At 47.6% G+C, this 26,820-nt stretch overlaps 12 non-coding genes and 1 pseudogene across 12 annotated transcripts; 8 read left to right on the plus strand and 5 right to left on the minus strand.

Moving 5' to 3' along the window:
- The first annotated feature begins 8,725 nt into the window (after positions 1 to 8,725).
- Positions 8,726 to 8,889, plus strand: LOC134990081 (U1 spliceosomal RNA). The gene has a single exon (XR_010195004.1). It is a non-coding gene; the product is annotated as a U1 spliceosomal RNA (small nuclear RNA).
- A 152-nt stretch (positions 8,890 to 9,041) lies between these two features.
- Positions 9,042 to 9,204, plus strand: LOC134989992 (U1 spliceosomal RNA). Its single transcript, XR_010194922.1, has one exon. It is a non-coding gene; the product is annotated as a U1 spliceosomal RNA (small nuclear RNA).
- A 655-nt stretch (positions 9,205 to 9,859) lies between these two features.
- Positions 9,860 to 10,023, plus strand: LOC134990065 (U1 spliceosomal RNA). The gene has a single exon (XR_010194988.1). It is a non-coding gene; the product is annotated as a U1 spliceosomal RNA (small nuclear RNA).
- Positions 10,024 to 19,317: 9,294 nt separating this feature from the next.
- On the minus strand, positions 19,318 to 19,480 carry LOC134989990 (U1 spliceosomal RNA). Its single transcript, XR_010194921.1, has one exon. It is a non-coding gene; the product is annotated as a U1 spliceosomal RNA (small nuclear RNA).
- Positions 19,481 to 19,632: 152 nt separating this feature from the next.
- LOC134990077 (U1 spliceosomal RNA) lies at positions 19,633 to 19,796 on the minus strand. The gene has a single exon (XR_010195001.1). It is a non-coding gene; the product is annotated as a U1 spliceosomal RNA (small nuclear RNA).
- A 675-nt stretch (positions 19,797 to 20,471) lies between these two features.
- Positions 20,472 to 20,634, minus strand: LOC134989979 (U1 spliceosomal RNA). Its single transcript, XR_010194915.1, has one exon. It is a non-coding gene; the product is annotated as a U1 spliceosomal RNA (small nuclear RNA).
- A 152-nt stretch (positions 20,635 to 20,786) lies between these two features.
- LOC134990086 (U1 spliceosomal RNA) lies at positions 20,787 to 20,950 on the minus strand. Its single transcript, XR_010195009.1, has one exon. It is a non-coding gene; the product is annotated as a U1 spliceosomal RNA (small nuclear RNA).
- A 593-nt stretch (positions 20,951 to 21,543) lies between these two features.
- On the minus strand, positions 21,544 to 21,671 carry LOC134990011 (U1 spliceosomal RNA; annotated as a pseudogene).
- A 144-nt stretch (positions 21,672 to 21,815) lies between these two features.
- LOC134990030 (U5 spliceosomal RNA) lies at positions 21,816 to 21,931 on the plus strand. Its single transcript, XR_010194955.1, has one exon. It is a non-coding gene; the product is annotated as a U5 spliceosomal RNA (small nuclear RNA).
- A 270-nt stretch (positions 21,932 to 22,201) lies between these two features.
- LOC134990035 (U5 spliceosomal RNA) lies at positions 22,202 to 22,317 on the plus strand. Its single transcript, XR_010194959.1, has one exon. It is a non-coding gene; the product is annotated as a U5 spliceosomal RNA (small nuclear RNA).
- Positions 22,318 to 22,581: 264 nt separating this feature from the next.
- On the plus strand, positions 22,582 to 22,697 carry LOC134990021 (U5 spliceosomal RNA). The gene has a single exon (XR_010194946.1). It is a non-coding gene; the product is annotated as a U5 spliceosomal RNA (small nuclear RNA).
- A 274-nt stretch (positions 22,698 to 22,971) lies between these two features.
- On the plus strand, positions 22,972 to 23,087 carry LOC134990023 (U5 spliceosomal RNA). The gene has a single exon (XR_010194948.1). It is a non-coding gene; the product is annotated as a U5 spliceosomal RNA (small nuclear RNA).
- Positions 23,088 to 23,362: 275 nt separating this feature from the next.
- On the plus strand, positions 23,363 to 23,478 carry LOC134990024 (U5 spliceosomal RNA). Its single transcript, XR_010194949.1, has one exon. It is a non-coding gene; the product is annotated as a U5 spliceosomal RNA (small nuclear RNA).
- The last annotated feature ends 3,342 nt before the right edge of the window (positions 23,479 to 26,820 follow it).

Here is a 26,820-nt window from a genome sequence, read left to right on the forward strand (position 1 = left end):
TTGATATTTGATGGTGCTTCAGTATTAGGCAGCCTTCCGCCCTCCCATGTTCATCTGAAAAGATGTGGTCTCCCTGCAGTTGTTGTCCCCAGACGAGAGTTCCCTTGTGCTTCCTCAGTTGAATCTCCTTAACTTGATGGGGGAGGGGCTGCCCGAGCAGCCACCCTCCCCAGCCCTATCCCAACTCATACTTATTTTGCATATGAGATCTCTTGATCATGAAGATTGTTCTCACAGGGTGAAGTTCATCCATTATATTTTAAAATAGGAAGGTACAAATTACATATTTGAATTGCATCTATGTGCTGGATTCAAATGTCCCCCCCCCCCTTCCTTTCTCAATTGTGCCCATCAGCAGCTATTCTAAGGTTGATGCCAATGGGTGTGACACATTAATTTCTTCTGTGGGGTACACAGGACTCCACAAGGATTCACATTGGGGTGTAGAGTAGGATCTTGATCTGAGGCACCAACCGACTCAAAGCTTTTGACTGTTCCCAAGATGCTCAGCGCATCCTCCTCTATAACCCCGCTTCCATGAACAGGGAGCTCAGTTTGTAGTTGGTGCCTTCAGTAGCAGGCCACTTAACAGGGGCCTGCCTCAGGAAGCCAATTCTTAGCTATTCATTTTGACAAGAAAAGAAGAACTTGTTTTATGAGAATCTACAAGGGCTGCAGCAGGCTAGGTCTAATAGACATCTTTACTGCAGCTTCATCACTCCCAGCGGCACTGTATACTCCCGTGCCCTGGTTGCTGGGTCACTGCAGCGGAGGCTCCGGATTCTTCCTAAGGTCAGTCACACACACACCGCCCTTCCGGATCACGAGGCCGCTGATGAAGGGGAGCGTGGCCGTAGGGGGTGGACCGTGTGCGCACTGGCGTGGACACTGATTACTGGGCAGCCGCTCCACTAGCCACCAGGTACAGTTAAGGAGCACAGGTCTGGGGGGTTTTCTCCTATATTAAACCAATTTTGTACTGCCCGCAGCGCATTGTGATAGGTAATAGGGCCTGATTCAGGTTGGATTGCAATCACAATAAGTGATCCAACTGCAAAAATTGCTAAGAGCATACGCATGTGCCTGCATTTTCTGCAGCACCCCACAGAGAATGCGATCGCCTCTGCCTGTCAATCGGGGCAGGGGGGGAGAGGGGGGTCAGCAACACTCCATTTCCAAGTCAGGGATGGAGCGGTGCGGGGGCAAGGCTTCAAAATGGGGTCTGCAATGGAGGAGACACAGGGGGCGTGGTCACAGCAGCTGTATGACATCACATTCAGCCGCTGTGATCACAAAAATGGTGGCGGCTTCCTGCGCGCACATACAGTCTGCACCAGCAGGAGGCTACACCATTTTTTATGATCACGCTGAACTGCAGTGCGACTGCAATTACAGCATGGTCAAGAAGGGAGGCGTCATGCTGGGTGGCCATAAGAGATGAGCGGGTTCGGTTCCTCGGAATCCGAACCCGCCCGAGCTTCACCCTTTTTTGCTCGGGTCCGAGCAGACTCGGATCCTCTCGCCTTGCTCGGTTAACCCGAGCGCGCCCGAACGTCATCATCCCGCTGTCGGATTCTCACGAGACTTGGATTCTATATAAGGAGCCGCGCGTCGCCGCCATTTTCACACGTGCATTGAGATTGATAGGGAGAGGACGTGGCTGGCGTCCTCTCCGTTTAGATTAGAAGATAGAGACGAGTGACATTTGATTTACTACTAATTTGGGGAGCAGTTGAACTTGTCAGGAGTACTCAGTAGTGCAGAGTTTTGCTGATAGTGACCACCAGTTTTATTATTTATAATCCGTTCTCTGCCTGAAAAAAAACGATACACATACCATATCTGTGCTCAGCCTCAGTGTGCTGCATGATAAATCATCTATGTATATCTGACTGTGCTGAGTGCTCACTGCTCACACAGCTTAATTGTGGGGGAGACTGGGGAGCAGTTATAGCAGGAGTACAGTGCACACTTTTGCTGCCAGTGTGACCACCAGTATATTGTCTGCCTGAAAAAGTTAAACACTCCTGTGGTGTTTTTTTTTTATTCTATAAATGCATTCTGCTGACAGTGTCCAGCAGGTCCGTCATACATATAGTATATAAATATTTACCTGCAGTAGTGTTATATATTTTTTTTCATCTTTATCATCTCTATATTAGCAGACGCAGTACGGTAGTCCACGGCTGTGGCTATCTCTGTGTCGTCAGTGCTCGTCCATAATTGTATACCTACCTACCTGTGGTGGTTTTTTTTTTTCTATCTTCTTCATACTAGTAGTTTAGGAGTCTACTGACAGTGTCCACCAGGTCCATCATTATATTATATACCTACAGTAGTAATATATTTATTATATTATCTATACTAGCAGACGCAGTACGGTAGTCCACGGCTGTGGCTATCTCTGTGTCGTCAGTGCTCGTCCATAATTGTATACCTACCTACCTGTGGTGGGGTTTTTTTTTATCTTCTTCATACTAGCAGTTTAGCAGTCTGCTGACAGTGTCCACCAGGTCCGTCATTATATTATATACCTACAGTAGTAATATATTTATTATATTATCTATACTAGCAGATGCAGTACGGTAGTCCACGGCTGTACCTACCTCTGTGTCGTCAGTGCTCGTCCATAATTGTATACCTACCTGTGGTGGGGTTTTTTTTTCTATCTTCTTCATACTAGTAGTTTAGGAGTCTGCTGACAGTGTCCACCAGGTCCGTCATTATATTATATACCTACAGTAGTAATATATTTAGTATATTATCTATACTAGCAGACGCAGTACGGTAGTCCACGGCTGTACCTACCTCTGTGTCGTCACTCGTCCATAATTGTATACCTAACTGTGGTGGTTTTTTTTTTCTATCTTCTTCATACTAGTAGTTTAGCAGTCTGCTGACAGTGTCCACCAGGTCCGTCATTATATTATATATACCTACAGTAGTTATATATATTTTTTTTTATATCATTAATTATCATCTCTATACTAGCAGACGCAGTACGGTAGGCCACGGCTGTGGCTATCTCTGTGTCGTCAGTGCTCGTCCATAATTGTATACCTACCTACCTGTGGTGGAAGTTTTTTTCTATCTTCTTCATACTAGTAGTTTAGCAGTCTGCTGACAGTGTCCACCAGGTCCGTCATTATATTATATATACCTACAGTAGTTATATATATTTTTTTTTTTATATCATTAATTATCATCTCTATACTAGCAGACGCAGTACGGTAGTCCACGGCTGTAGCTACCTCTGTGTCGTCAGTCACTCGTCATCCATAAGTATACTAGTATCCATCCATCTCCATTGTTTACCTGAGGTGCCTTTTAGTTGTGCCTATTAAAATATGGAGAACAAAAATGTTGAGGTTCCAAAAATAGGGAAAGATCAAGATCCACTTCCACCTCGTGCTGAAGCTGCTGCCACTAGTCATGGCCGAGACGATGAAATTCCATCAACGTCGTCTCCCAAGGCCGATGCCCAATGTCATAGTACAGAGCATGTAAAATCCAAAACACAAAAGATCAGTAAAAAAATGACTCAAAAATCTAAATAAAAATCGTCGGAGGAGAAGCGTAAACTTGCCAATATGCCATTTACCACACGGAGTGGCAAGGAACGGCTGAGGCCCTGGCCTATCTTCATGGCTAGTGGTTCAGCTTCACATGAGGATGGAAGCACTCAGCCTCTCGCTAGAAAAATGAAAAGACTTAAGCTGGCAAAAGCACAGCAAAGAACTGTGCGTTCTTCAAAATCACAAATCCACAAGGAGAGTCCAATTGTGTCGGTTGCGATGCCTGACCTTCCCAACACTGGACGTGAAGAGCATGCACCTTCCACCATTTGCACGCCCCCTGCAAGTGCTGGAAGGAGCACCCGCAGTCCAGTTCCTGATAGTCAGATTGAAGATGTCAGTGTTGAAGTACACCAGGATGAGGAGAATATGGGTGTTGCTGGCGCTGGGGAGGAAATTGACAAGGAGGATTCTGATGGTGAGGTGGTTTGTTTAAGTCAGGCACCCGGCGAGACACCTGTTGTCCGTGGGAGGAATATGGCCATTGACATGCCTGGTGAAAATACAAAAAAAATCAGCTCTTCGGTGTGGAAGTATTTCAACAGAAATGCGGACAACAGGTGTCAAGCCGTGTGTTGCCTTTGTCAAGCTGTAATAAGTAGGGGTAAGGACGTTAACCACCTCGGAACATCCTCCCTTATACGTCACCTGCAGCGCATTCATCATAAGTCAGTGACAAGTTCAAAAACTTTGGGCGACAGCGGAAGCAGTCCACTGACCAGTAAATCCCTTCCTCTTGTAACCAAGCTCACGCAAACCACCCCACCAACTCCCTCAGTGTCAATTTCCTCCTTCCCCAGGAATGCCAATAGTCCTGCAGGCCATGTCACTGGCAATTCTGACGAGTTCTCTCCTGCCTGGGATTCCTCCGATGCATCCTTGAGTGTAACGCCTACTGCTGCTGGCGCTGCTGTTGTTGCTGCTGGGAGTCGATGGTCATCCCAGAGGGGAAGTCGTAAGACCACTTTTACTACTTCCACCAAGCAATTGACTGTCCAACAGTCCTTTGCGAGGAAGATGAAATATCACAGCAGTCATCCTGCTGCAAAGCGGATAACTGAGGCCTTGGCATCCTGGGCAGTGAGAAACGTGGTTCCGGTATCCATCATTACTTCAGAGCCAACTATAGACTTGATTGAGGTACTGTGTCCCCGGTACCAAATACTATCTAGGTTCCATTTCTCTAGGCAGGCGATACCGAAAATGTACACAGACCTCAGAAAAAGACTCACCAGTGTCCTAAAAAATGCAGTTGTACCCAATGTCCACTTAACCACGGACATGTGGACAAGTGGAGCAGGGCAGACTCAGGACTATATGACTGTGACAGCCCACTGGGTAGATGTATTGACTCCCGCCGCAAGAACAGCAGCGGCGGCACCAGTAGCAGCATCTCGCAAACGCCAACTCTTTCCTAGGCAGGCTACGCTTTGTATCACCGCTTTCCAGAATACGCACACAGATGAAAACCTCTTACGGCAACTGAGGAAGATCATCACAGAATGGCTTACCCCAATTGGACTCTCCTGTGGATTTGTGGCATCGGACAACGCCAGCAATATTGTGCGTGCATTATATCTGGGCAAATTCCAGCACGTCCCATGTTTTGCACATACCTTGAATTTGGTGGTGCAGAATTATTTAAAAAACGACAGGGGCGTGCAAGAGATGCTGTCGGTGGCCACAAGAATTGCGGGACACTTTCGGCGTACAGGCACCACGTACAGAAGACTGGAGCAACACCAAAAACGCCTGAACCTGCCCTGCCATCATCTGAAGCAAGAAGTGGAAACGAGGTGGAATTCAACCCTCTATATGCTTCAGAGGATGGAGGAGCAGCAAAAGGCCATTCAAGCCTATACATCTGACCACGATATAGGAGGTGGAATGCACCTGTCTCAAGCGCAGTGGAGAATGATTTCAACGTTGTGCAAGGTTCTGCAACCTTTTGAACTTGCCACACGTGAAGTCAGTTCAGACACTGCCAGCCTGAGTCAGGTCATTCCCGTCATCAGGCTTTTGCAGAAGAAGCTGGAGACATTGAAGGAGGAGCTAAGACAGAGCGATTCCGCTAGGCATGTGGGACTTGTGGATGGAGCCCTTCATTCGCTTAACCAGGATTCACGGGTGGTCAATCTGTTGAAATCAGAGCACTACATTTTGGCCACCGTGCTCGATCCTAGATTTAAAACCTACGTTGTATCTCTCTTTCCGGCAGACACAAGTCTGCAGGGGTTCAAAGACCTGCTGGTGAGAAAATTATCAAGTCAAGCGGAACTTGATCGGTCAACAGCTCCTCCTTCACAGTCTCCCGCAATTGGGGGTGCGAGGAAAAGGCTCAGAATTCCGAGCCCACCCGCTGGCGGTGATGCAGGGCAGTCTGGAGCGACTGCTGATGCTGACATCTGGTCCGGACTGAAGGACCTGCCAACGATTACGGACATGTCGTCTACTGTCACTGCATATGATTCTCTCACCATTGAAAGAATGGTGGAGGATTATATGAGTGACCGCATCCAAGTAGGCACGTCAGACAGTCCGTACGTATACTGGCAGGAAAAAGAGGCAATTTGGAGGCCCTTGCACAAACTGGCTTTATTCTACCTAAGTTGCCCTCCCACAAGTGTGTACTCCGAAAGAGTGTTTAGTGCCGCCGCTCACCTTGTCAGCAATCGGCGTACGAGGTTACTTCCAGAAAATGTGGAGAAGATGATGTTCATTAAAATGAATTATAATCAATTGCTCCGTGGAGACATTGACCAGCAGCAATTGCCTCCACAAAGTATACAGGGAGCTGAGATGGTGGATTCCAGTGGGGACGAATTGATAATCTGTGAGGAGGGGGATGTACACGGTGATGAATCGGAGGATGATGATGAGGTGGACATCTTGCCTCTATAGAGCCAGTTTGTGCAAGGAGAGATTTATTGCTTCTTTTTTGGTGGGGGTCCAAACCAACCCGTCATTTCAGTCACAGTCGTGTGGCAGACCCTGTCACTGAAATGATGGGTTGGTTAAAGTGTGCATGTCCTGTTTATACAACATAAGGGTGGGTGGGAGGGCCCAAGGCAATTCCACCTTGCACCTCTTTTTTCTTTTATTTTTCTTTGCGTCATGTGCTGTTTGGGGAGTGTTTTTTGGAAGGGCCATCCTGCGTGACACTGCAGTGCCACTCCTAGATGGGCCAGGTGTTTGTGTCGGCCACTTGGGTCGCTGAGCTTAGTCACACAGCTACCTCATTGCGCCTCTTTTTTTCTTTGCGTCATGTGCTGTTTGGGGAGTGTTTTTTGGAAGGGCCATCCTGCGTGACACTGCAGTGACACTCCTAGATGGGCCAGGTGTTTGTGTCGTCCACTTGGGTCGCTGAGCTTAGTCACACAGCTACCTCATTGCGCCACTTTTTTTCTTTGCGTCATGTGCTGTTTGGGGAGTGTTTTTTGGAAGGGCCATCCTGCGTGACACTGCAGTGCCACTCCTAGATGGGCCAGGTGTTTGTGTCGGCCACTTGGGTCGCTGAGCTTAGTCACACAGCTACCTCATTGCGCCTCTTTTTTTCTTTGCGTCATGTGCTGTTTGGGGAGTGTTTTTGGAAGGGCCATCCTGCGTGACACTGCAGTGCCACTCCTAGATGGGCCAGGTGTTTGTGTCGGCCACTTGGGTCGCTGAGCTTAGTCACACAGCTACCTCATTGCGCCTCTTTTTTTCTTTGCGTCATGTGCTGTTTGGGGAGTGTTTTTTGGAAGGGCCATCCTGCGTGACACTGCAGTGCCACTCCTAGATGGGCCAGGTGTTTGTGTCGGCCACTTGGGTCGCTGAGCTTAGTCACACAGCTACCTCATTGCGCCTCTTTTTTTCTTTGCGTCATGTGCTGTTTGGGGAGTGTTTTTTGGAAGGGCCATCATGCGTGACACTGCAGTGCCACTCCTAGATGGGCCAGGTGTTTGTGTCGGCCACTTGGGTCACTGAGCTTAGTCATCCAGCGACCTCGGTGCAAATTTTAGGACTAAAAATAATATTGTGAGGTGTGAGGTGTTAAGAATAGACTGAAAATTAGTGGAAATTATGGTTATTGAGGTTAATAATACTTTGGGATCAAAATGACTCCCAAATTCTATGATTTAAGCTGTTTTTTAGGGTTTTTTGAAAAAAACACCCGAATCCAAAACACACCCGAATCCGACAAAAAAAATTCGGTGAGGTTTAGCCAAAATGCGTTCGAACCCAAAACACGGCCGCGGAACCGAACCCAAAACCAAAACACAAAACCCGAAAAATTTCCGGTGCACATCTCTAGTGGCCATGCCATGTCACTGTGCAGGAGCCAGCACCGCTCACACACTTGTCCCCGGTGCAGCCCCCAACCCCCGGGACACCCGGAGCAACAAAATGTAGATTCAGGCCACCAGGCCACGCCCCTACCTATGAAACCATGCCTCCTTTTTACCATTGCGCTGCTTATCTGCGCGCACTGCATTACAATCTCCCTCGCCACCTCTCTGGGTGTCACCAGTGATAGTGACACCTCTGCCATGCTTGTAGCAGCTGGTCCTAAGATCTACACCTCAAGCCCTGAGTGTTTGCCCTTGTGACTTGTTGATCATCATAGCAAAGCAGATGCTTACAGAAAACTGCAGGGGCTTAGATTGAAAATAAAAAAAATTGATGGGTATAAGGTAGAGAGGAGCGGGTTCGGTTCTCCGAGAACCGAATTCCCCACGAACCCCACGAACTCCTCCTCCGAGGCAGGCTCGGTTGTTCCCGCCTGACTCGGAAAACCTGAACAAGGGAAAATGTCATCATCCCGCTGTCGGATTCTCGCGAGATTCGGATTTCATATAAAGAGTGCAAGCATTCCTGGGGGAAGGCCTGCAGCAGATGGATTTGCATATGGTGATGTCATCCAAGCAGTGGGTCAAAGTTGGCTTCAGAAACAAACAGGAATGCTTGCACTAGTTGTTGCATTTGGTTTGTTGTTTGGGGGTGCTTCAGTATTAGGCAGCCTTCTGCCCTCCCATGTTCATCTGAAAATATGTGTTCTCCCTGCAGTTGTTGTCCCCAGATGAGAGTTCCCTTGTGCTGCCTCAGTTGAATCTCCTTTACTTGACAGAGATGTGCCTGAGCAGCGGCCCTCCCCAGCCCTATCCCAAATCATACTTATTTTGCATATGAGATACCATGGTCATGAAGATTATTCTCCCAGGGTGAGGTTCATTCATTGCATTCTGGGTATGCTGACCCCTGTGATTTCCCCAAATGTGGGTAACTCGACTGCATTATTTGTGGTAGTGGGGGACTGTGTTTGTGTTTTCCTCTGGTCAGCTCTGGTAAAAGTCAGATTTCTTTGTTTCAGATCTTCCTCTAGCCTTGTTCTTCTTTCGAGAGTTCCCTTGTGCTGCCTCAGTTGGATCTCCTTCACTTGACAGGGGGGTGCCCGAGCAGCGACCCTCCCCAGCTCAAGCCCAACTCCTACTTACCTTCCAGGTGAGATACTATGATCATGAAGGTGCTTCTTCCAGGGCAAGGCTCACCCATTGCACTCTGGGTGTGCTGCCCCTGCGATTTCCCCAAATGTGGGAAACTTGACTGCATAATTTGTGTTTCCCCTGGTCGGCTCTCGTATAATTCAGATCTCTTTGTCTCAGGTCTCTCTCCAGCCTAGTTTGCTGTCTGTTTCCACTTCTTTTTTCTTGAGCCCCTCCCTTTTATACCCTTGTGCACTATCCTGACTTCTCCTCCTGTCTGCTTACTTTGTGCCTTCCAATGCACAATGCAAACTACACACCCTTTTACTTGCCTTACAGAGCAGCTCTGGAGCTGTTACAGTGCCAAGCTGCTGTAAGAAATCAGCTTGAATGCTTCAGGGGCTGGGGCATTGTCAACATGAGCCCCACACCGAAGGAGGGTGGGGGTGTTTAATGCGAACTAAGGGTCATCCAAGCGCCGCAAAAGGCCGCCATGCCCTGCATACCCCTTTTCTCTTTTCATATGCAGATGAGGGATCCAGCCAACTTTGGCCCACTGCTTGGATGACATCACCGTATGCAAATCCGTCTTCTGCAGAACTTCCCCCAGGAATGCTTGTACTAGTTGTTGCATTTGGTTTGTTGTTTGGGGGTGCTTCAGTATTAGGCAGCCTTCTGCCCTCCCATGTTCATCTGAAAATATGTGTTCTCCCTGCAGTTGTTGTCCCCAGATGAGAGTTCCCTTGTGCTGCCTCAGTTGAATCTCCTTTACTTGACAGAGATGTGCCTGAGCAGCGGCCCTCCCCAGCCCTATCCCAAATCATACTTATTTTGCATAGGCGATACCATGGTCATGAAGATTGTTCTCCCAGGGTGAGGTTCATTCATTGCATTCTGGGTATGCTGACCCCTGTGATTTCCCCAAATGTGGGAAACTCGACTGCATTATTTGTGGTAGTGGGGGACTGTGTTTGTGCTTTCCTCTGGTCAGCTCTGGTAAAAGTCAGATTTCTTTGTCTCAGATCTTCCTCTAGCCTTGTTCTTCTTTCGAGAGTTCCCTTGTGCTGCCTCAGTTGGAACTCCTTCATTTGACAGGGGGTGCCCGAGCAGCAATCCTCCACAGCTCTGGCCCAACTCCTACTTACCTGCCAGGTGAGATACTATGATCTTCACTGTTAGGGCAATCAGGATGTGGAATTCCCTGCCAGGGAAGGTGGTAATGGGGGACTCTGTAATTGGATTTAAAAAAGGAATGGATACATTTCTGAATGAAAAAGCTATCCAAGGTTATAATACTTAAAATATCAACATGGTTAATCCGGGGGTAACATGAGTTGTAGTAGCTAACTAGTCATAAAACATTATTCAGCAAGTATGTAGAATCATCACAACTTAAAACAGGTTGAACACGATGGGCAATTTGCCTCTATTCAACCTCAAAAACTATGTTACTATATGTTACTATATTACTATGTTACTGTAGTATACAGAACACCACAATGCAATGAGCAGTGATAGTGAGCACTGATGAGGATACTAGAACTGACACTGAGCAGCAAGATGCAGCACTGGACTATTAGTAATGTACTGTAGTATGCTGAGCACAACAATGCAGCACAAGACAATGAGCAGTGATACTGAGCACTGATGAGGATACTACTGAGAACTGACACTGAGCAGGAGAGACACACTACTAGTATTACTGAGCAGCAATAAGTATCCACTGATACTGAGCACTGATATTGAGATTTCCACTGAGAGAACATAGCCACGTCCTCTCCGCTCTCTCTTCAATGCACGAGTAAAAATGGCGGCAACGCGCAGCTCTTTATATGGAATCCGAATCTCGCGAGAATCCGACAGCGGGATGATGACATTTTCCCTTGTTCAGGTTTTCCGAGTCAGGCGGGAACAACCGAGCCTGCCTCGGAGGAGGAGTTCGTGGGGTTCGTGGGGAATTCAGTTCTCGGAGAACCGAACCCGCTCCTCTCTACCTTATACCCATCAATTTTTTTTATTTTCAATCTAAGCCCCTGCAGTTTTCTGTAAGCATCTGCTTTGCTATGATGATCAACAAGTCACAAGGGCAAACACTCAGGGCTTGAGGTGTAGATCTTAGGACCAGCTGCTACAAGCATGGCAGAGGTGTCACTATCACTGGTGACACCCAGAGAGGTGGCGAGGGAGATTGTAATGCAGTGCGCGCAGATAAGCAGCGCAATGGTAAAAAGGAGGCATGGTTTCATAGGTAGGGGCGTGGCCTGGTGGCCTGAATCTACATTTTGTTGCTCCGGGTGTCCCGGGGGTTGGGGGCTGCACCGGGGACTAGTGTGTGAGCGGTGCTGGCTCCTGCACAGTGACATGGCATGGCCACTAGAGATGTGCACCGGAAATTTTTCGGGTTTTGTGTTTTGGTTTTGGGTTCGGTTCCGCGGCCGTGTTTTGGGTTCGAACGCGTTTTGGCTAAACCTCACCGAATTTTTTTTGTCGGATTCGGGTGTGTTTTGGATTCGGGTGTTTTTTTTCAAAAAACTCTAAAAAACAGCTTAAATCATAGAATTTGGGAGTCATTTTGATCCCAAAGTATTATTAACCTCAATAACCATAATTTCCACTAATTTTCAGTCTATTCTTAACACCTCACACCTCACAATATTATTTTTAGTCCTAAAATTTGCACCGAGGTCGCTGGATGACTAAGCTCAGTGACCCAAGTGGCCGACACAAACACCTGGCCCATCTAGGAGTGGCACTGCAGTGTCACGCATGATGGCCCTTCCAAAAAACACTCCCCAAACAGCACATGACGCAAAGAAAAAAAGAGGCGCAATGAGGTAGCTGTGTGACTAAGCTCAGCGACCCAAGTGGCCGACACAAACACCTGGCCCATCTAGGAGTGGCACTGCATTGTCACGCAGGATGGCCCTTCCAGAAACACTCCCCAAACAGCACATGACGCAAAGAAAAAAAGAGGCGCAATGAGGTAGCTGTGTGACTAAGCTCAGCGACCCAAGTGGCCGACACAAACACCTGGCCCATCTAGGAGTGGCACTGCAGTGTCACGCAGGATGGCCCTTCCAAAAAACACTCCCCAAACAGCACATGACGCAAAGAAAAATAAAAGAAAAAAGAGGTGCAAGGTGGAATTGCCTTGGGCCCTCCCACCCACCCTTATGTTGTATAAACAGGACATGCACACTTTAACCAACCCATCATTTCAGTGACAGGGTCTGCCACACGACTGTGACTGAAATGACGGGTTGGTTTGGACCCCCACCAAAAAAGAAGCAATAAATCTCTCCTTGCACAAACTGGCTCTATAGAGGCAAGATGTCCACCTCATCATCATCCTCCGATTCATCACCGTGTACATCCCCCTCCTCACAGATTATCAATTCGTCCCCACTGGAATCCACCATCTCAGCTCCCTGTATACTTTGTGGAGGCAATTGCTGCTGGTCAATGTCTCCACGGAGCAATTGATTATAATTCATTTTAATGAACATCATCTTCTCCACATTTTCTGGAAGTAACCTCGTACGCCGATTGCTGACAAGGTGAGCGGCGGCACTAAACACTCTTTCGGAGTACACACTTGTGGGAGGGCAACTTAGGTAGAATAAAGCCAGTTTGTGCAAGGGCCTCCAAATTGCCTCTTTTTCCTGCCAGTATACGTACGGACTGTCTGACGTGCCTACTTGGATGCGGTCACTCATATAATCCTCCACCATTCTTTCAATGGTGAGAGAATCATATGCAGTGACAGTAGACGACATGTCCGTAATCGTTGGCAGGTCCTTCAGTCCGGACCAGATGTCAGCATCAGCAGTCGCTCCAGACTGCCCTGCATCACCGCCAGCGGGTGGGCTCGGAATTCTGAGCCTTTTCCTCGCACCCCCAATTGCGGGAGACTGTGAAGGAGGAGCTGTTGACCGATCAAGTTCCGCTTGACTTGATAATTTTCTCACCAGCAGGTCTTTGAACCCCTGCAGACTTGTGTCTGCCGGAAAGAGAGATACAACGTAGGTTTTAAATCTAGGATCGAGCACGGTGGCCAAAATGTAGTGCTCTGATTTCAACAGATTGACCACCCGTGAATCCTGGTTAAGCGAATGAAGGGCTCCATCCACAAGTCCCACATGCCTAGCGGAATCGCTCTGTCTTAGCTCCTCCTTCAATGTCTCCAGCTTCTTCTGCAAAAGCCTGATGACGGGAATGACCTGACTCTGGCTGGCAGTGTCTGAACTGACTTCACGTGTGGCAAGTTCAAAGGTTGCAGAACCTTGCACAACGTTGAAATCATTCTCCACTGCGCTTGAGACAGGTGCATTCCACCTCCTATATCGTGGTCAGATGTATAGGCTTGAATGGCCTTTTGCTGCTCCTCCATCCTCTGAAGCATATAGAGGGTTGAATTCCACCTCGTTTCCACTTCTTGCTTCAGATGATGGCAGGGCAGGTTCAGGCGTTTTTGGTGTTGCTCCAGTCTTCTGTACATGGTGCCTGTACGCCGAAAGTGTCCCGCAATTCTTGTGGCCACCGACAGCATCTCTTGCACGCCCCTGTCGTTTTTTAAATAATTCTGCACCACCAAATTCAAGGTATGTGCAAAACATGGGACGTGCTGGAATTTGCCCAGATATAATGCACGCACAATATTGCTGGCGTTGTCCGATGCCACAAATCCACAGGAGAGTCCAATTGGGGTAAGCCATTCTGTGATGATCTTCCTCAGTTGCCGTAAGAGGTTTTCATCTGTGTGCGTATTCTGGAAAGCGGTGATACAAAGCGTAGCCTGCCTAGGAAAGAGTTGGCGTTTGCGAGATGCTGCTACTGGTGCCGCCGCTGCTGTTCTTGCGGCGGGAGTCAATACATCTACCCAGTGGGCTGTCACAGTCATATAGTCCTGAGTCTGCCCTGCTCCACTTGTCCACATGTCCGTGGTTAAGTGGACATTGGGTACAACTGCATTTTTTAGGACACTGGTGAGTCTTTTTCTGAGGTCTGTGTACATTTTCGGTATCGCCTGCCTAGAGAAATGGAACCTAGATAGTATTTGGTACCGGGGACACAGTACCTCAATCAAGTCTATAGTTGGCTCTGAAGTAATGATGGATACCGGAACCACGTTTCTCACTGCCCAGGATGCCAAGGCCTCAGTTATCCGCTTTGCAGCAGGATGACTGCTGTGATATTTCATCTTCCTCGCAAAGGACTGTTGGACAGTCAATTGCTTGGTGGAAGTAGTAAAAGTGGTCTTACGACTTCCCCTCTGGGATGACCATCGACTCCCAGCAGCAACAACAGCAGCGCCAGCAGCAGTAGGCGTTACACTCAAGGATGCATCGGAGGAATCCCAGGCAGGAGAGAACTCGTCAGAATTGCCAGTGACATGGCCTGCAGGACTATTGGCATTCCTGGGGAAGGAGGAAATTGACACTGAGGGAGTTGGTGGGGTGGTTTGCGTGAGCTTGGTTACAAGAGGAAGGGATTTACTGGTCAGTGGACTGCTTCCGCTGTCGCCCAAAGTTTTTGAACTTGTCACTGACTTATGATGAATGCGCTGCAGGTGACGTATAAGGGAGGATGTTCCGAGGTGGTTAACGTCCTTACCCCTACTTATTACAGCTTGACAAAGGCAACACACGGCTTGACACCTGTTGTCCGCATTTCTGTTGAAATACTTCCACACCGAAGAGCTGATTTTTTTGGTATTTTCACCAGGCATGTCAATGGCCATATTCCTCCCACGGACAACAGGTGTCTCGCCGGGTGCCTGACTTAAACAAACCACCTCACCATCAGAATCCTCCTTGTCAATTTCCTCCCCAGCGCCAGCAACACCCATATTCTCCTCATCCTGGTGTACTTCAACACTGACATCTTCAATCTGACTATCAGGAACTGGACTGCGGGTGCTCCTTCCAGCACTTGCAGGGGGCGTGCAAATGGTGGAAGGTGCATGCTCTTCACGTCCAGTGTTGGGAAGGTCAGGCATCGCAACCGACACAATTGGACTCTCCTTGTGGATTTGTGATTTTGAAGAACGCACAGTTCTTTGCTGTGCTTTTGCCAGCTTAAGTCTTTTCATTTTTCTAGCGAGAGGCTGAGTGCTTCCATCCTCATGTGAAGCTGAACCACTAGCCATGAAGATAGGCCAGGGCCTCAGCCGTTCCTTGCCACTCTGTGTGGTAAATGGCATATTGGCAAGTTTACGCTTCTCCTCCGACGATTTTTATTTAGATTTTTGAGTCATTTTTTTACTGATCTTTTGTGTTTTGGATTTTACATGCTCTGTACTATGACATTGGGCATCGGCCTTGGCAGACGACGTTGATGGAATTTCATCGTCTCGGCCATGACTAGTGGCAGCAGCTTCAGCACGAGGTGGAAGTGGATCTTGATCTTTCCCTATTTTTGGAACCTCAACATTTTTGTTCTCCATATTTTAATAGGCACAACTAAAAGGCACCTCAGGTAAACAATGGAGATGGATGGATACTAGTATACTTATGGATGACGAGTGACTGACGACACAGAGGTAGCTACAGCCGTGGACTACCGTACTGCGTCTGCTAGTATAGAGATGATAATTAATGATATAAAAAAAAATATATATATAACTACTGTAGGTATATATAATATAATGACGGACCTGGTGGACACTGTCAGCAGACTGCTAAACTACTAGTATGAAGAAGATAGAAAAAAACTTCCACCACAGGTAGGTAGGTATACAATTATGGACGAGCACTGACGACACAGAGATAGCCACAGCCGTGGCCTACCGTACTGCGTCTGCTAGTATAGAGATGATAATTAATGATATAAAAAAAAATATATATAACTACTGTAGGTATATATAATATAATGACGGACCTGGTGGACACTGTCAGCAGACTGCTAAACTACTAGTATGAAGAAGATAGAAAAAAAAAACCACCACAGTTAGGTATACAATTATGGACGAGTGACGACACAGAGGTAGGTACAGCCGTGGACTACCGTACTGCGTCTGCTAGTATAGATAATATACTAAATATATTACTACTGTAGGTATATAATATAATGACGGACCTGGTGGACACTGTCAGCAGACTCCTAAACTACTAGTATGAAGAAGATAGAAAAAAAAACTCCACCACAGGTAGGTATACAATTATGGACGAGCACTGACGACACAGAGGTAGGTACAGCCGTGGACTACCGTACTGCATCTGCTAGTATAGATAATATAATAAATATATTACTACTGTAGGTATATAATATAATGACGGACCTGGTGGACACTGTCAGCAGACTGCTAAACTACTAGTATGAAGAAGATAAAAAAAAAAACCCACCACAGGTAGGTAGGTATACAATTATGGACGAGCACTGACGACACAGAGATAGCCACAGCCGTGGACTACCGTACTGTGTCTGCTAGTATAGATAATATAATAAATATATTACTACTGTAGGTATATAATATAATGATGGACCTGGTGGACACTGTCAGTAGACTCCTAAACTACTAGTATGAAGAAGATAGAAAAAAAAAAACCACCACAGGTAGGTAGGTATACAATTATGGACGAGCACTGACGACACAGAGATAGCCACAGCCGTGGACTACCGTACTGCGTCTGCTAATATAGAGATGATAAAGATGAAAAAAAATATATAACACTACTGCAGGTAAATATTTATATAATATATGTATGACGGACCAGCTGGACACTGTCAGCAGAATGCATTTATAGAATAAAAAAAAAACACCACAGGAGTGTTTAACTTTTTCAGGCAGACAATATACTGGTGGTCACACTGGCAGCAAAAGTGTGCACTGTACTCCTGCTATAACTGCTCCCCAGTCTCCCCCACAATTAAGCTGTGTGAGCAGTGAGCACTCAGCACAGTCAGATATACATAGATGATATATCATGCAGCACACTGAGGCTGAGCACAGATATGGTATGTGTATCGTTTTTTTTCAGGCAGAGAACGGATTATAAATAATAAAACTGGTTGTCACTATCAGCAAAACTCTGCACTACTGAGTACTCCTGACAAGTTCAACTGCTCCCCAAATTAGTAGTAAATCAAATGTCACTCGTCTCTATCTTCTAATCTAAACGGAGAGGACGCCAGCCACGTCCTCTCCCTATCAATCTCAATGCACGTGTGAAAATGGCGGCGACGCGCGGCTCCTTATATAGAATCCAAGTCTCGTGAGAATCCGACAGCGGGATGATGACGTTCGGGCGCGCTCGGGTTAACCGAGCAAGGCGAGAGGATCCGAGTCTGCTCGGACCCGAGCAAAAAAGGGTGAAGTTCGGGCGGGTTCGGATTCCGAGGAACCGAACCCGCTCATCTCTTATGGCCACCCAGCATGACGCCTCCCTTCTTGACCATGCTGTAATTGCAGTCGCACTGCAGTTCAGCGTGATCATAAAAAATGGTGTAGCCTCCTGCTGGTGCAGACTGTATGTGCGCGCAGGAAGCCGCCACCATTTTTGTGATCACAGCGGCTGAATGTGATGTCATACAGCTGCTGTGACCACGCCCCCTGTGTCTCCTCCATTGCAGACCCCATTTTGAAGCCTTGCCCCCGCACCGCTCCATCCCTGACTTGGAAATGGAGTGTTGCTGACCCCCCTCTCCCCCCCTGCCCCGATTGACAGGCAGAGGCGATCGCATTCTCTGCGGGGTGCCGCAGAAAATGCAGGCACATGCGTATGCTCTTAGCAATTTTTGCAGTTGGATCACTTATTGTGATTGCAATCCAACCTGAATCAGGCCCTATTACCTATCACAATGCGCTGCGGGCAGTACAAAATTGGTTTAATATAGGAGAAAAACCCCCAGACCTGTGCTCCTTAACTGTACCTGGTGGCTAGTGGAGCGGCTGCCCAGTAATCAGTGTCCACGCCAGTGCGCACACGGTCCACCCCCTACGGCCACGCTCCCCTTCATCAGCGGCCTCGTGATCCGGAAGGGCGGTGTGTGTGTGACTGACCTTAGGAAGAAACCGGAGCCTCCGCTGCAGTGACCCAGCAACCAGGGCACGGGAGTATACAGCGCCGCTGGGAGTGATGAAGCTGCAGTAAAGATGTCTATTAGACCTAGCCTGCTGCAGCCCTTGTAGATTCTCATAAAACAAGTTCTTCTTTTCTTGTCAAAATGAATAGCTAAGAATTGGCTTCCTGAGGCAGGCCCCTGTTAAGTGGCCTGCTACTGAAGGCACCAACTACAAACTGAGCTCCCTGTTCATGGAAGCGGGGTTATAGAGGAGGATGCGCTGAGCATCTTGGGAACAGTCAAAAGCTTTGAGTCGGTTGGTGCCTCAGATCAAGATCCTACTCTACACCCCAATGTGAATCCTTGTGGAGTCCTGTGTACCCCACAGAAGAAATTAATGTGTCACACCCATTGGCAGCAACCTTAGAATAGCTGCTGATGGGCACAATTGAGAAAGGAAGGGGGGGGGGACATTTGAATCCAGCACATAGATGCAATTCAAATATGTAATTTGTACCTTCCTATTTTAAAATATAATGGATGAACTTCACCCTGTGAGAACAATCTTCATGATCAAGAGATCTCATATGCAAAATAAGTATGAGTTGGGATAGGGCTGGGGAGGGTGGCTGCTCGGGCAGCCCCTCCCCCATCAAGTTAAGGAGATTCAACTGAGGAAGCACAAGGGAACTCTCGTCTGGGGACAACAACTGCAGGGAGACCACATCTTTTCAGATGAACATGGGAGGGCGGAAGGCTGCCTAATACTGAAGCACCATCAAATATCAAACCATATGCAACAACTAGTACAAGCATTCCTGGGGGAAGGTCTGCAGCAGACGGATTTGCATACGGTGATGTCATCCAAGCAGTGGGCCAAAGTTGGCTGGAACCCTCATCTGCATATGAAAAGAGAAAAGGGGCATGCAGGGCATGGCGGCCTTTTGCGGTGCTTGGATGACCCCTAGTTCGCATTAAACACCCCCACCCTCCTTTGGTGTGGGGCTCATGTTGGCTATGCCCCAGCCCCTGAAGCATTCAAGCTGATTTCTTGCAGCAGCTGGGCACTGTAACAGCTCCAGAGCTGCTCTGTAAGGCAACTAAAAGGGTGTGGGCCCTGCAGCACTACCTGTAGTTCGCATTGTGCGTTGGAAGGCACAAAGTAAGCAGACGGGAGAAGTCAGGATAGTGCGCAAGGGCATAGAAGGGAGTGGCTCCAGAAAAGAGAAGTGGAAACAGACAGCAAACTAGGCTGGAGAGAGACCTGAGACAAAGAGATCTGAATTATACGAGAGCCGACCAGGGGAAACACAAATTATGCAATCAAGTTTCCCACATTTGGGGAAATCACAGGAGCAGCACACCCAGAGTGCAATGGGTGAGCCTTGCCCTGGGAGAAGCACCTTCATGATCATAGTATCTCACCTGGCAGGTAAGTAGGAGTTGGGCTAGAGCTGGGGAGGGTCACTGCTCGGGCACCCCCCTGTCAAGTGAAGGAGATCCAACTGAGGCAGCACAAGGGAACTCTCGAAAGAAGAACAAGGCTAGAGGAATATATGAGACAAAGAAATCTGACTTTTACCAGAGCTGACCAGAGGAAAACACAAACACAGTCCCCCACTACCACAAAAAATGCAGGCGAGTTTCCCACATTTGGGGAAATCACAGGGGTCAGCATACCCAGAATGCAATGAATGAACCTCACCCTGGGTGAACAATCTTCATGACCATGGTGTCTCCTATGCAAAATAAGTATGATTTGGGATAGGGCTGGGAGGGCCGCTGCTCAGGCACATCTCTGTCAAGTAAAGGAGATTCAACTGAGGCAGCACAAGGGAACTCTCATCTGGGGACAACAACTGCAGGGAGAACACATATTTTCAGATGAACATGGGAGGGCAGAAGGCTGCCTAATACTGAAGCACCCCCAAACAACAAACCAAATGCAACAACTAGTGCAAGCATTCCTGGGGCAAGGCCTGCAGCAGATGGATTTGCATATGGTGATGTCATCCAAGCAGTGGGTCAAAGTTGGCTTCAACCCTCATCTGCATATGAAAAGAGAAAAGGGGCGTGCAGGGCATGGCGGCCTTTTGCGGTGCTTGGATTACCCCTAGTTCGCATTAAACACCCCCACCCACCTTTGGTGTGGGGCTCATGTTGGCCATGCCCCATCCCCTGAAGCATTCAAGCTGATTTCTTGCAGCAGCTGGGCACTGTAACAGCTCCAGAGCTGCTCTTTAAGGCAAGTAAAAGATTGTGTGGGCCCTGCAGCACTACCTGTAGTTTGCATTGTGCATTGGAAGGCACAAAGTAAGCAGACGGGAGGAGAAGTCAGGATAGTGCACAAGGGTATAGAAGGGAGGGGCTCAAGATAAAAGAAGTGGAAACAGACAGCAAACTAGGCTGGAGAAAGACCTGAGACAAAGAGATCTGAATTATACGAGAGCCGACCAGAGGAAACACAAATTATGCAGTCAAGTGTCCCACATTTGGGGAAATCGTAGGAGCAGCACACCCAGAGTGCAATGGGTGAGCCTTGCCCTGGGAGAAGCACCTTCCTGATCATAGTATCTCACCTGGCAGGTAAGTAGGAGTTGGGCTAGAGCTGGGGAGGGTCGCTGCTCGGGCACCCCCCTGTCAAGTGAAGGAGATCCACCTGAGGCAGCACAAGGGAACTCTCGAAAGAAGAACAAGGCTAGAGGAAAATCTGAGACAAAGAAATCTGAGTTTTAACAGAGCTGACCAGAGGAAAGCACAAACACAGTCCCCCACTACCACAAATAATGCAGTCGAGTTTCCCACATTTGGGTAAATCACAGGGGTCAGCATACCCAAAATGCAATGAATGAACCTCACCCTGGGAGAACAATCTTCATGACCATGGTATCTCCTATGCAAAATAAGTATGATTTGGGATAGGGCTGGGGAGGGCCGCTGCTCATGCACATCTCTGTCAAGTAAAGGAGATTCAACTGAGGCAGCACAAGGGAACTCTCATCTGGGGACAACAACTGCAGGGAGAACACATATTTTCAGATGAACATGGGAGGGCAGAAGGCTGCCTAATACTGAAGCACCCCCAAACAACAAACCAAATGCAACAACTAGTGCAAGCATTCCTGGGGGAAGTTCTGCAGAAGACGGATTTGCATACGGTGATGTCATCCAAGCAGTGGGCCAAAGTTGGCTGGAACCCTCATCTGCATATGAAAAGAGAAAAGGGGTATGCAGGGCATGGCGGCCTTTTGCGGCGCTTGGATGACCCTTAGTTCGCATTAAACACCCCCACCCTCCTTCGGTGTGGGGCTCATGTTGGCCATGCCCCATCCCCTGAAGCATTCAAGCTGATTTCTTGCAGCAGCTTGGCACTGTATCAGCTCCAGAGCTGCTCTGTAAGGCAAGTAAAAGGGTGTGGGCCCTGCAGCACTACCTGTAGTTTGCATTGTGCATTGGAAGGCACAAAGTAAGCAGACAGGAGGAGAAGTCAGGATAGTGCACAAGGGTATAAAAGCGAGTTTCCCACATTTGGGAAAATCACAGGGGTCAGCATACCCAGAATGCAATGAATGAACCTCACCCTGGGAGAACAATCTTCATGACCATGGTATCTCCTATGCAAAATAAGTATGATTTGGGATAGGGCTGGGGAGGGCCGCTGCTTAGGCACATCTCTGTCAAGTAAAGGAGATTCAACTGAGGCAGCACAAGGGAACTCTCATCTGGGGACAACAACTGCAGGGAGAACACATATTTTCAGATAAAAATCTTGGTCATGCTCTGGTTTCTCTTCAGAACGAACAAATCTTTCGCCTTTTATTAAAGATTTCCGTGGAGAGGAGCAAAACCGAGTTTTATCTCAATTTTTGCATGCCCCATCTTTTTGGGGTTTCTTTTATCGGTTTAAAGATAGAATGAGTGTGCTTTAATGTAAGCTCATTTGCATAGAAATGACAGTAAATGTTTGTTTCTTTTCAAACAGAACTTTCTTGACCATGCTACTTGCTTGAAAGATCTGGGAGCACATGGAATACAGTACAAACCATGCTTATAGCAAGGAGAAGCCAGGTGAGAAATCTGCTTACTTTCAAGTTGGGCGCTCACTTTGATCTGAATGAGGACTGCTGGCACAGCATTTAGGCGACAGGTGGAATCTTGGTCATGCTCTGGTTTCTCTTCAGAACGAACAAATCTTTCGCCTTTTATTAAAGATTTCTGTGGAGAGGAGCAAAACTGAGTTTTATCTCAATTTTTGCATGCCCCATATTATTGGGGTTTCTTTTATCAGTTTCTTGTTAGCTTTAATGTAAGTTTATTTGCATAACAATGACTATAAATGTCTGTTTCTTTTCAAGCAGAACTTTCTTGACCATTCTAATTGCTTGAAAGATCTGGGAGCACATGGAAAAGAGTACAAACCATGCTTATAGCAAGGGGAAGCCTGGTGAGAAATCTGCTTTCTTTCTTTCAAATTGGGTGCTCACTTTGCGCTGAATGAGGACTGCTGGCATGGCACTCAGGCGACAGGTGGAATCTTAGTCATACTCTGGTTTCTCTTCAAAACGAACAGATCTTTCGCCTTTTACTAAAGATTTCCGTGGAGAGGAGCAAAACTGAGTTTTATCTCAATTTTTGCATGCTCCGTCTTATTGGGGTTTCTTTTATCGGTTTAAAGATAGAACGAGTGTGCTTTAATGTAAGCTCATTTGCATAGAAATGACAGTAAATGTTTGTTTCTTTTCAAACAGAACTTTCTTGACTATACTAAATGCTTGAAAGATCTGGGAGCACATGGAAAAGAGTACAAACCATGTTTATAGCAAGGGGAAGCCTGGTGAGAAATCTGCTTTCTTTCTTTCAAATTGGGTGCTCACTTTGAGCTGAATGAGGACTGCTGGCATGGCACTCAGGCGACAGGTGGAATCTTGGTCATGTTCTGGTTTCTCTTCAGAACGAACAAATCTTTCGCCTTTTACTAAAGATTTCCGTGGAGAGGAGCAAAACTGAGTTTTATCTCAATTTTTGCATGCCCCATCTTATTGGGATTTTATTTTATCGGTTTAAAGATAGAACGAGTGTGCTTTAATGTAAGCTCATTTGCATAGAAATGACAGTAAATGTTTGTTTCTTTTCAAACAGAACTTTCTTGACCACACTAATTGCTTGAAAGATCTGGGAGCACATGGAAAAGAGTACAAACCATGTTTATAGCAAGGGGAAGCCTGGTGAGAAATCTGCTTTCTTTCTTTCAAATTGGGTGCTCACTTTGAGCTGAATGAGGACTGCTGGCATGGCACTCAGGCGACAGGTGGAATCTTGGTCATGTTCTGGTTTCTCTTCAGAACGAACAAATCTTTCGCCTTTTACTAAAGATTTCCGTGGAGAGGAGCAAAACTGAGTTTTATCTCAATTTTTGCATGCTCCATATTATTGGGGTTTCTTTTATCAGTTTAAAGACAGAACGAGTGTGCTTTCTTGTTAGCTTTAATGTAAGTTTATTTGCATAACAATGACAGTAAATGTTGTTTCTTTTCAAACAGAACTTTCTTGACCATGCTACTTGCTTAAAGGTCTGGGAGCACATGGAAAACAGTACAAACCATGCAGTATCACAAGAGCCTTTATTTGATCTTTCATGAAGATAGAGCAGAATTGAGGACACGTCAACAATTTCTGCCGAAGGTGGTTCATCTTTCCACATGGTGCCTTTGGCCACTGACACCTTCGTTGAGTCAAAGTCTCTGGCTGTGGTCAGAACTTTGAAAATGTATGTCACCAGAACGGTTCAGATTAGGAAAACAGAGGCTCTGTTTGTCCTGTATGCTCCCAACAGGATTTGGTGTCCTGCTTCCATGCAGACCATTATGCGCTGGATCTGTGGTAAGATTCAGCATGCTCGTTCCACGGCAGGATTGCCGTTACTGAAGTAGGTGAAGACCCATTCTACTAGAAAGGTGGGTTCATCCTTGGCAGCTGGTCGGGGAGTCTCGGCATTGCAACTTTGCCGAGCAGCTATTTAGTAAACACTTTTGCTAAGTTTTACAAGTTTGATACCTTGGCTGATGATAACCTTAAGTTGGGTCATTCGGTGCTGCAGAGTCGTACGCACTCTCCCACCCGTTCAAGAGCTTTGGTATAACCCCATGGTTCTTAATGTGACCCCAGCATCCTCTAGGTCGTATGAGAAAATAGGATTTTAATACCTACCGGTAAATCCTTTTCTCTTAGTCTGTAGAGGATGCTGGGCACCCGTCCCAGTCCATACTGTGTCTGCAGTTATTACTTGTGGTTATACACATGTTGTGTTATGGTTCTGGTCAGCTTTTTGCTGCAATTGTTCATGCCGTTGGCTTGTGTTCTGTTGAATGCCACGTTCTGCGGCATGTTTAAGGTGTGAGCTGGTAAGATGCTCACCTTAGTTTAACAATAAATCCTTTCCTCGAAATGTCCGTCTCCCTGGGCACAGTTCCTATAACTGGAGTCTGGAGGAGGGGCATAGAGGGAGGAGCCAGTTCACACCCTTTGAAAGTCTTAAAGTGCCCATGTCTCTTGCGGATCCCGTCTATACCCCATGGTTCTTAATGTGACCCCAGCATCCTCTACGGACTAAGAGAAAAGAATGCCCTTGCGCACTATCCTGACTTCTCCTCCCGTCTGCTTACTTTGTGCCTTCCAACGCACAATGCGAACTACAGGTGGTGCTGCAGGGCCCACACCCTTTTACTTGCCTTACAGAACAGCTCTGGAGCTGTTACAGTGCCCAGCTGCTGCAAGAAATCAGCTTGAATGCTTCAGGGGATGGGGCATGGCCAACATGAGCCCCACACCAAAGGAGGGTGGGGGTGTTTAATGTGAACTAGGGGTCATCCAAGCACTGCAAAAGGCCGCCATGCCCTGCATGCCCCTTTTCTCTTTTCATATGCAGATGAGGGTTCCAGTCAACTTTGGCCCACTGCTTGGATAACATCACCGTATGCAAATCTGTCTGCTGCAGACCTTCCCCCAGGAATGCTTGTACTAGTTGTTGCATATGGTGCTTCAGTATTAGGCAGCCTTCCGCCCTCCCATGTTCATCTGAAAAGATGTGGTCTCCCTGCAGTTGTTGTCCCCAGACGAGAGTTCCCTTGTGCTTCCTCAGTTGAATCTCCTTAACTTGATGGGGGAGGTGCTGCCCGAGCAGCCCTCCCCAGCCCTATCCCAACTCATATTTATTTTGCATATGAGATCTCTTGATCATGAAGATTGTTCTCACAGGGTGAGGTTCATCCATTATATTTTAAAATAGGAAGGTACGAATTACATATTTGAATTGCATCTATGTGCTGGATTCAAATGTCCCCCCCCCTTCCTTTCTCAATTGTGCCCGTCAGCAGCTATTCTAAGGTTGCTGCCAATGGGTGTGACACATTAATTTCTTCTGTGGGGTACACTGGACTCCACAAGGATTCACATTGGGGTGTAGAGTAGGATCTTGATCTGAGGCACCAACCGGCTCAAAGCTTTTGACTGTTCCCAAGAAGCTCAGTGCATTCTCCTCTATAACCCCGCTTCCATGAACAGGGAGCTCAGTTTGTAGTTGGTGCCTTCAGTAGCAGGCCAATTAACAGGGGCCTGCCTCAGGCAGCCTATTCTTAGCTATTAATTTTGACAAGAAAAGAAGAACTTGTTTTATGAGAATCTACAAGGGCTGCAGCAGGCTAGGTCTAATAGACATCTTTACTGCAGCTTCATCACTCCCAGCGGCGCTGTATACTCCCGTGCCCTGGTTGCTGGGTCACTGCAGCGGAGGCTCCGGTTTCATCCTAAGGTCAGTCACACACACACCACCCTTCCGGATCACGAGGCCGCTGCTGAAGGGGAGCGAGGCCGTAGGGGGTGGGCCGTGTGCGCACTGCGGTGGACACTGATTACTGGGCAGCCGCTCCACTAGCCACCAGGTACAGTTAAGGAGCACAGGTCTGGGGGTTTTTCTCCTATATTAACCCAATTTTGTACTGCCCGCAGCGCATTGTGATAGGTAATAGGGCCTGATTCAGGTTGGATTGCAATCACAATAAGCGATCCAACTGCAAAAATTGCTAAGAGCATACGCATGTGCCTGCATTTTCTGCGGCACCCCGCAGAGAATGTGATCGCCTCTGCCTGTCAATCGGGGCGGGGAAGGGGGGGAGAGGTGGGTCAGCAACACTCCATTTCCAAGTCAGGGATGGAGCGGTGCGGGGGCAAGACTTCAAAATGGGGTCTGCAACGGAGGAGACACAGGGGGCGTGGTCACAGCGACTGTATGACATCACATTCAGCCGCTGTGATCACAAAAATGGTGGCGGCTTCCTGCGCGCACATACAGTCTGCACCAGCAGGAGCCTACACCATTTTTTATGATCACGCTGAACTGCAGTGCGACTGCAATTACAGCATGGTCAAGAAGGGAGGCGTCATGCTGGGTGGCCATGCCCTGTCACTTTGCAGGAGCCAGCACCGCTCACACACTAGTCCCCGGGTGCAGCCCCCAACCCCCGGGACACCCGGAGCAACAAAATGTAGATTCAGGCCACCAGGCCACGCCCCTACCTATGAAACCATGCCTCCTTTTTACCATTGCACTGCTTATCTGCGCGCACTGCATTACAATCTCCCTCGCCACCTCTCTGGGTGTCACCAGTGATAGTGACACCTCTGCCATGCTTGTAGCAGCTGGTCCTAAGATCTACGCCTCAAACCCTGAGTGTTTGCCCTTGTTACTTGTTGATCATCATAGCGAAGCAGATGCTTACAGAAAA

The sequence above is a fragment of the Pseudophryne corroboree genome, unplaced genomic scaffold (genome assembly GCF_028390025.1).
Source record: "Pseudophryne corroboree isolate aPseCor3 unplaced genomic scaffold, aPseCor3.hap2 scaffold_1135, whole genome shotgun sequence".
Classification (NCBI taxonomy): Eukaryota; Metazoa; Chordata; class Amphibia; order Anura; family Myobatrachidae; genus Pseudophryne; species Pseudophryne corroboree.